We start from the raw sequence: 9514 nt of genomic DNA on the forward strand, positions 1-9514 counted from the left end.
TTATTCACTGTCACATACTGTTGCATAATCTATAGCCAGAATGAGCCCTGCCCATACTAGACTTCCATGAAATAAAGCCTATTTGGACAAACTGGATATCTGGAGAACATGGGTAGGTGATGTTTGGGACCCTTCTTCAGACTGATTGTGCTGTAGGGGGGTGGGGGAGGAAAAAGTTGAAAGAGAGGATGGGCAGGACAAAGTTTGGTAAGTGATAGGTGTCACAGCCGAGGGTTTTTTTGATAGGCAGATAGTTGGTCAAAGAGCAGAGATGAAAAGGCAAAGGGACAGGGATAAGGATATGTGCAAATTGTGAAGCCAGAGGAAGGAATATAGGTGAAAGGTGAGGGCAAGGGGAATACTGTCTTGTTCTATCTGGGGTGAGGGGGAACGAGAAGAGAACTACAGGACACAGAAGAGATACGGGTGAGACAAGGATAGAGATCTCCTGGTCCTCCCTTTCACCCCATTAGCCTCTGTATCCAACAGATCATTCTCTGACAGTTCCACCACGTTCAGCATGGTCTCATCAGAAGTCACATCTTCCCATCCTCACCCTTTTCTGCATTCTGCAGGGATCGCTCCCTCCACCATGCCTTGGTTCACTCATACTTTCCCACCCAAACCACCCACTTCCATGGTACTTTCGCCTGCAACCACAGAAGATGTAACACCTGTCCCTATACCTCCTCCCTCACATCCATCCAGGGACCCGGATGAGCCAGAAGTTCACATGCACCTCCTCCAACCTGATCTATTGCGTTTGGTGTTCCCAATGTGGCCCCCTTTACATCAGGGAAACCAAATGTAGGCTCAATGACCATTTCACTGAAAGGTTGCGCTCGGTCCGCCAAAGCCTACTGGGTCTCCTGGTTGGTAGTCCTTTTAATTCCGCTTCTCATTCCCATACTGACCATTCTGCCCTGGGCCTCCCCCATTGCCAGAGTGAGATCATACGCAAACTGGAGGAACAGCATATTCTGCTTACATAACTTATAACCCTATGGTATGAACATTGAATTCTCCAATTTATTGTAACTAATCTACAAACCCCGCCTTTCTCTGCCCCTTTTTTTCCTCTCCCCTCTTTTCCCTGTGCCCCATGTGAATGCACACCCATTTCTCTCTTCCCCATCCCCTTCCACCTATTTACCTTCATCTCGCAGCACAATTTGCACTTACCTAGCTAGCATCACACTTCTTCTATCCTTAAATTACACTTTTTGTCTTTTCATCACTGGCCTTTGTCCAACCATCTGCTTACCAAACATCCCTCCTCACCTGTAACCACCTATCACTTACCAGGCTTTGTCCTGACCCTCCTACCTTCCAGCTTTTTCACTTCCACCACAATCAATCTGAAGGAGGGTCCCGACCCAAAAGATCACCTATCCATGTCCTCCAGAGATGCTGCCTGACTCGCTGAGTTACTCCAGCTACTTTTTACATGTTTCTCATTTATTGCTGTCTGAATTTCCTTCCCTTTGCAAATGTCCACTGTGGCACTGCAATGTCTGGACCTACAAAAAGCCGCTCCGACATTTTCAGGCTAATGGGAATTACATCCTCTTTCCACTTTATGCCAGTAATGCAAACAGAATAAATTCAGAATCTTCAAGTGTGGATAAGTATGCTATTTTTTTTAGGTCTTGCAGTTTGAACCCCCAGGCTGCCTGTTGTAGGACTGACTCATACAGTCTTGTGCAGTGCACATTTCCAACCTTGAAGAGTTTGCTGAGTAACGACACACCTTTATGGAGAATTTTCAGCACAAAAATTTGTTCTAAGATTATTCTTAGAAGTGGTATGTAAAATTTGTGCAAAGTTCCACATAAAGAGGTACTAGCTCAGGTGATTGAAATCTTCACACAAGGGATAGGAATTAAGGAGTGCTTAAAGAGCAGTAGGAAGTAGAGAGGCAGTTGAGGAAATTCCAGAGATTAGAGCCATGACTGGAATTCATAGCTGCCCATGGTAGGGTGAAGGAAATCCAGAATGTTCAAGATGCCGGAACTGGAGCATAAATACGTTACAGGGTTAAATCTGGAGAAGATTAAGGACAACAAGGACAGTGAGTTAATTTTAAAATAATTGCAATAATGGGCTGGAAGCAAGTGCACCAGTGAACACTGGAGTGATGGGAACGTGTTACTTGATTTGAGATGGGATACACATTTTGGATAATCACTTCATTTACAGGAATGGAATGGGCTTCAAAGAGCTTTGGTACCTTAGGTTTCAGGAAGTAAAATCAGCCAGTGATCGTAGTTGACATGTGAAAGTGGAAACGATTAGGAAGCAATGAAAAATCTAGACCTGGTATAATAGTTTCAGGTGGAATAATAAAAGTGCGGCAGAGTGAGTGAACTGGAGTAAAATTCTGCTGGTAAAGAGTGATGACAGTTATCCACAATGCCTGTAAAATAATGTTTATCAATTCCTGATCCCGGCACCACTTGTCATTGAAGAACACAAAGTGCTGGAGTAACTCTGCGGGTCAGGCAGCATCTCCAGAGAACATGGATGGGTGACATTTCAGGTTGGACGCTACTTCAGACGGAGTTGTTGAGTTAACTCCAGAACTTTGTACCCTTTTGTGTAAACCAGCATCTGCAATTCCTTGTTTCTCTTGACCCAATTCCACCGGGTGGCGCCAGCAATGGCTGCCTTGCCAACAGTCCGTCTGTCCCTTCCTTCTTTGTGTTTTAATAGTATGTGTTAAATGTATGTTTTTAGTGTTCTTTAGCTTGTTTTATGTGGGGGGTTGGGGGAAACTTTTTCTAATTTTTTACCTCGATGGAGATGTGATTTTTTTTCCATATCGTATCTCCATCCGCACTGCGGCCTAACATCGAGAAGTTGGCAGCCTTTGCTGGAGACCGACTTTTGAGAACTCCACTGCTGGGAGCCTACGGGGCTTTAACATCGCGGAGCCTGCAATCCCTTTGCCAGGGATCGACCTCGGAGCTCCAACCGTAGGTGCCTGCAGTCTTAACATTACGGAGATCGCAGTCTCTGGTGAGATATCGACTTCAGGAACTCCAAGCCGCAGGAGTTTCGACCGCCCCGACATGGCTGTTTCGATCGCCCCGACGCGGAATAAAGAGGAAGATTGGAATTTTTGCCTTCCATCACAGTGAGGAATGTGGGGAATCCGCTGTGGTGGATGTTTATGTTAACTTTTATGTAGTTGTGTGTCGTTGCTTTTTTATTCGTATGGCTGTATGGTAATTCGCATATCACTGTACCTTAATTGGTACATGCGACAATAAAAGACCGTTGAAAACTTTGACACTGACTGTATTTCTACTGCTGTTAAATCTTCACTGCCCAATTTGAAAATCCTTTCTTTCTTGTGACTTTGTGAATACAAACCTCTTTGGTGAGGGTGAATTCAGCCCGTGGTTATTGCTTGACAGTTACTCTAACCTTTCCTTGCACCGATTCCACCTTGATGGTTTCCTTTGGGTTCAAGCAATGAAGTTTGCTATCGAAGAGATCAATAACTCTAACACTCTCCGATCAAATGTGATGCTGGAGTATGACATCCAAGATACCTGTCTCATGTCCTCAGTTGCAATGTACTCAGCCATTTCCTTCTTAACCATGAAAGCTGAAGAAGTATTTGATGTGAAGTGTGCTTAAACCAAACTATAGCACTCGAGTGCTCGGCCGCTCTTCTGAGTTCACCAGAATTACAGCTCGACTCTTCAGCTTCCTCCTTCTTCCACAGGAACCAGCCACTGATGCAAGCTTAATTTCCTGGGAATCAAAGCACTGATTAAACACGCAATGTTCCACATAACACAACCCAACCTTCTACATTTCTGACAGCATTCCTTCTTAATTGGCATACAGTGAAGATCTTGACAGATCATTGCACTCTGTGTTACACCACAGATCAGCCAGTAAGAGAGTGTTGATCAGCTGAATTGATGGTTCAGGGAAGGGAACATCAGCCAGACTCCTTGTTGCTAATTACTATCCGCTGACCTTTACTGGAAAGTGCATGGATGTGTTCGGATCATTGAACTGTACAACACAGAATTAATCTGTGAGACTCATTGTCCCTGTGTCTGTTTTTGAAACAGTTTGTCAGTGACTACTATTCCAATGCATTTTGATCATAATCCTATGGGTCCCATATCTAATCCTCTTTTGAAAGTTGAATATATTTGCCTATCTGATTGTGAGTGTCATTAGACTATTTCATTATAAGGATCATTTATGCCGAGGCAAATTCTTTCTTCACAAACTGAAGAATCAAATGAAGCCAAGTATTCTTATTCAGGGAATTGTTACATTTTATAATGCTCTATCAGAACTTGGGAATCAATACCATGATGAGCATGATCAGAGACAACCACTCTATTCCCCAGTGAGAGCCAGGAACCCCTGAGGAACAGAGGATACTGCAAATAGAATTTTTCCTTTGTAAACCTGGAATACATTTTAGAGTTTAAATGAGAAATATATCAGGTAAACAAAGGCATCTTGTAACCAAGTAACAGGTCTGCATTGATCTGCACGTTGGCAATTACTGAAACATCTGAATGTAACACTATTGGTGTTAATTATTTTTCTCACGTATTACTCAGTAATCCATCACACAGCCGCTTGTATTATTGACTATCATTGCTTAAATTAATCCAGCTCCCTCAGCCTATCACTCAATGAAAAACACTGGGAACCTTTGCATTTAGAACCCCCCTCAAAACTAGAGACGAGGCAACAGCTGCATCTACAACGACTTCCATTGTTGTAATTATTTAGGGGGAAATCCGGTGACTTCTGAGATAAAATGATGATCATTAACAAATGACAGAACTCACACCCAAAATTATGATTTCACTTCCTCAGTATTCTTATGCAAATCCTGCTTTACATTGGACATTTTACAGGCAGGAGATAATGAGAAAAAAGCAGACTTTAGTCGCCAGCACTCAAACATATGTACAAATATAGATCACTGCTTGTACTAACCCCCACACAGTTGATATCTTATCTTATCTGAGATCAGATGAAGATGATTAACAAATGACAGAACTCACACCTGAAATTATGATTTCACTTCCTCAGTATTCCTATGCAAATCCTGCTTTACAGTGGAAATGTTACAGGCAGGAGATAATGAGAAAAAAACAGACTTTAGTCACCAGCACTTAACATATGTACAAATATAGGTCACTGCTTGTACTCACCTCCACAGTCGATTAATTAAATTCAATGCATTTGTCATTTGAAGTACTTTTAAAGAATTTGAAGTCTTTAAGAGACATGGGTTTTGCAGGGAAATGTGCATAATATGCATCTCAACTCAGAAAGCTGGAGACATAAGGAACTGCAAATACGGGAATCTTCACCAAAACACAAAGTGCTGGAGGAATTCAGTGGGTCAGGCAGCAGTTTTGGAGTGCATGGATAGGTCATGTTTCAGGTTGAGACCCGTCTTCAGAAATGTGGAAGTTGATGTCAGTGGTTTCTGAGGAATAGCAAATTGCACTCTGGAATTCAGGGGTGGAAGTTGCAGAGAATCCTCATCACTTGTAGTGGGAAAATTCTGCCGTAGGTCAGACATTCTTCTGGGAGCACTTCGTATTTGTTCATTTAGATTATTAAAGCATTAAAGGTTTTTAAAGTATTTATCTGTATTTAAGTATAGATATGCCTAAATTTGTTTTGAAGTCATATTACTATTTTTAATGGTCTTTCAGAGTTCTCGTGCAAGTAAAATTAAAAAACATTAACTTTTTGGCACCTCTAAAAGTCATGACTTTGCTTGCTGTTGGTTTTCTGGTTTTTTTTAGTTGGCGTAGGGGAACTACTTGAATGCCTCACATGACATCATCATAAGATTCTATATCCATGCATTGCCATGGCATGAAGACCAATAGTAGTTTTCCTGAGCAGTTTCCAACGGGGAGGATGGCTCACAGTATTTATTTTGGTGGTCAGTGCCAGGCATGAGCGTTCTCTGCTGTCTTTAAATTCTGCCTTATTAAGTGTTATAATATATATGCAATTTGAATATAATTGTTTCAGTGTAACCTCTGAAACTCAGAGGGAAAATCACAAACATGCACCAGACTGCCTTCCTTCCTGCTTTCCACACACTTGAGTTTCTCCCATCCATAACCTATCCCTGTTAACCTACACCCAAAGGTTTCTGTAATTTTATTTTACTGGCCCTTTCATATTACATACTTTAATGCATTGAACAGGAGGAGAAAGAAGTAACAGAAAGTCAATAATGTTTTTAATGAATTTGAGCAAAACTTTGATGTTGAAAACGCACATATGCAGAACTACACCCAGATCCAAGCTGGATTTGAGACCAAATTGAGGCATGTTCTAATGAAGAGAACATTGTGCTGAAAGCATGGAAGGACACAAGGTTGGACATTCTGATCATGATGTACTGGATAACATAGAGCCAGCAGAAATTAAACTTATTGAATACACAGGATTCCATAAAGGTCTGGGTGGAGAGGCAGAGTTTGGATTCCTTTACTTACAAAGGAGTCTTATCCTTGAAAAGTAATATCGCTACTTCTCTGACTTTCAGATTCTTAACTCCAATTGCTCAACTTCTTGTAGATCTGGACAAGTGAAAATAGTGAAAGGATATATTTCTTGCTGTTATGATTGCCCATGAAAAGACTAATGCACAAATCTCTCCAATATGGTAAAAATCTTCTCCACCTCCTCAGACAAACAGTACCTTCCATGTCAGAAAAATGAATGGTCATCACCAAGAAGAGTGAAATGTCAAAAGAGTGTGATCGAGTTCTTCCGGTGGACAGGCACACTGGCCATCTTACTGTCTGTACTGACTACTGCAGGTCTCCTCATCATCACAGCAGTAATTGGCATTTTTATCTTCAATCTCCATGGTCCGGCTGACTGGAGGGACCATCTCCTGTGATGCTGGTCATCATCGCCTGGTGATGCTGCTATTCATAGCCATAATAAACTGTAGCATTTACCTTTTCCTGGAGAAACCAAACTGGTTACGATGTAGAAGCAGGCAGCCCCTTTTCTCAATTGGCTTTGTTGTCTGTGTATCAGCTATGTTCGTGAAGCCACTTCAAGTGAGTAGTTTGTTTAGCAACCAGCTGCATCCCACAATGGTTCACTGAGTTCATGCGGCACAATGGCAAGTGTTTACTTATCTGCTTTTCCCTGCTCCTTCAGGTTGCTCTGTGTATGTCCATGTCCCCTCCCTTTGTCTTTGCAAACTATGATATTTCTGTCATAGAAATACTCATGGAATGTGATGAGTGCTCCTTGAGTGTATTTTGGGTTACTGTTAAGCTATAATGGCTTGCTTGCTCTTGCATGTCTGTTGTGTACTTTCAGTACCTTTAGTACTTTACAAAAGTACTGCTAAAACGAACAATTTCGGCCAACATATTACCTTTGCTATGCTCATCTACCTCACCACTTGGGTTTGCTTCATCCCAGCCTATACCATTGCCAAGGGCAAGTTTGTCTCCTTCACACAACTATTTGCAGGTCTTGTGAGCATGTGTGGAATCATCACATCCTACTCCCTGCCCAAATGTTACGTCATCCTCTTTAAACCAGAGTACAACACCCAATCATACTGCCAGGAGCCTGTGGAGGCTCCATCATCCAACACGGAAGGCCAATAATATGCCACCCTGGTTCAAATGCAGAATTTTCCCATCTTTCCCAAATCCACTTGTTCAATGGAAACACTCCTTTGTGGCTGCAAGGGTGTTGCTTACATGGCAAAATGTAATTTAAAGAAGTAACTATGCTACATTGCAATTACTGTGAGAACCTGTGACACACTGAGTGATGGAAAATACTGTGCTGAATTCAACAATCTGGTATGGAACAACAGACTTAACAACATTGTTCTGTGAACCTTGTCTTTGAAGTTCTCACTATTTATGTAACTTTTACAAATAATGTTAGGATGGCAGACAACCCACTTTTAATTCCAAAAAAAGTGCAAAGCAATTTCTAGGTCAACACTCTGAATTCCCAAATAGACAGCAGGAATGGAGCCATGTTGATTGCCTGAGCAGTTTGTCAGATACCCGTATCGTATACCCATATCATAATCAATGTTTCAGTATGCCATCCATTAGTTTGCATGTACTTTTAAATAAATGCAATTGATGAAACACGAGGACGATTAAACAACATGAAACAAATGGCATGAAGAGGTGAGAGGGAGGGGTGAGGCATGGGCTAGCAAGCAGTAGATGAGAAAGATGGAGTCAGGTGGAGAGAGTGGGGGCAAGTTAGAACTTCATTCCTTGAAACATAAGTGACAGAGGAGTGACCTTATAGAGGTACATAAAATCACAAGAGGCTTGGATAGTGTGAAGACAGAGTCTTTCTAAGGGAAGGGGAATCAAACACAAGAGGGCTTAGGTTTTAGGTAAGATTCCAAAGGACAGCTTTTTCACAGAGTGTGATACAGATATGGAATGAACTGCCAGAGAAAGTGTTTGAAGCAGGTCATAAAGTCATGGAACCATTCAGCACAGAAACAGGTCTTTCATTTATTCTGCAGTAAAAATATTTAAAAGACATTTGGACCAGTACATGTAAAGGAAAGGTTTAGAGGGATATGGGCCTATGCAGGCAATGGGAATAGCAGAGATAGGCATGTTGGACGAGTTGGGCCAAAGGGCCTGTTTCTGTGCTGTATGACTCTATGATTCTAATTGCTCTCACACATGCCAACCAGACTGCCAGAATATTCTTTTAGAGCTGCAGATGTTTTTTTCCATTTACATATGGGAGATAACTTATCCAAATTGACTCACTTCAGTGCCCAAGGATTGTAATTATGTTTTAGATGATGTGTAGATCAGTGACCCAAGAAGTTTAAATTAATACACAGGATGAATGCAAAGGGAAATTAGTCAACAATGCAAATAATATCCAAATTGAACAGTCAAAATGACAGCAATGTCCCTATCTGACTTGCACGGAGCTTCTTCAACAGGTTTCATAGGACAGTGGGTACGTAATTCCGAATTCAATTAATAAAATACCTAACCTGGGAGTATTTGAAGGAGGAGGGTATAAAAAGCGCTAATCTGGATCCAGCACATTCCGTCCCTAAAATAAGTATCTATGATGGAACAGTGCACTCTAATATAATGCATGCTGTACCAATGTTAATCCTAATCAAATGTTAATCCTAATCATTGTCAACTACCCCTCCAAAATGTGGCCCCATGAGTGAGATATACTTTCATTAATGTAGGTCCTGCTGTTGAGTTTGCAAATATGGTTCCAATCTCACCAAGCAAATAACAAAACTGCTGGAGGAACTCAGTAGGTCAGGCCGCATCTGTGGAGGAAAATCTCACCAAGTTGGACTCGCATGATCCTTATTCTTTCCAAAAGATAGACACAAAAAGCTGGAGTAACTCAGGGGGACCAGCAGCATCTCTGGAGAGGAATGGGTGACGTTTCGGGTCGAGACCCTTCCGCAGACTTTCTCGACCCGAAACATCACCCATTC

This window comes from Rhinoraja longicauda, chromosome 30 (assembly GCF_053455715.1).
Source record: "Rhinoraja longicauda isolate Sanriku21f chromosome 30, sRhiLon1.1, whole genome shotgun sequence".
Lineage (NCBI taxonomy): Eukaryota > Metazoa > Chordata > Chondrichthyes > Rajiformes > Arhynchobatidae > Rhinoraja > Rhinoraja longicauda.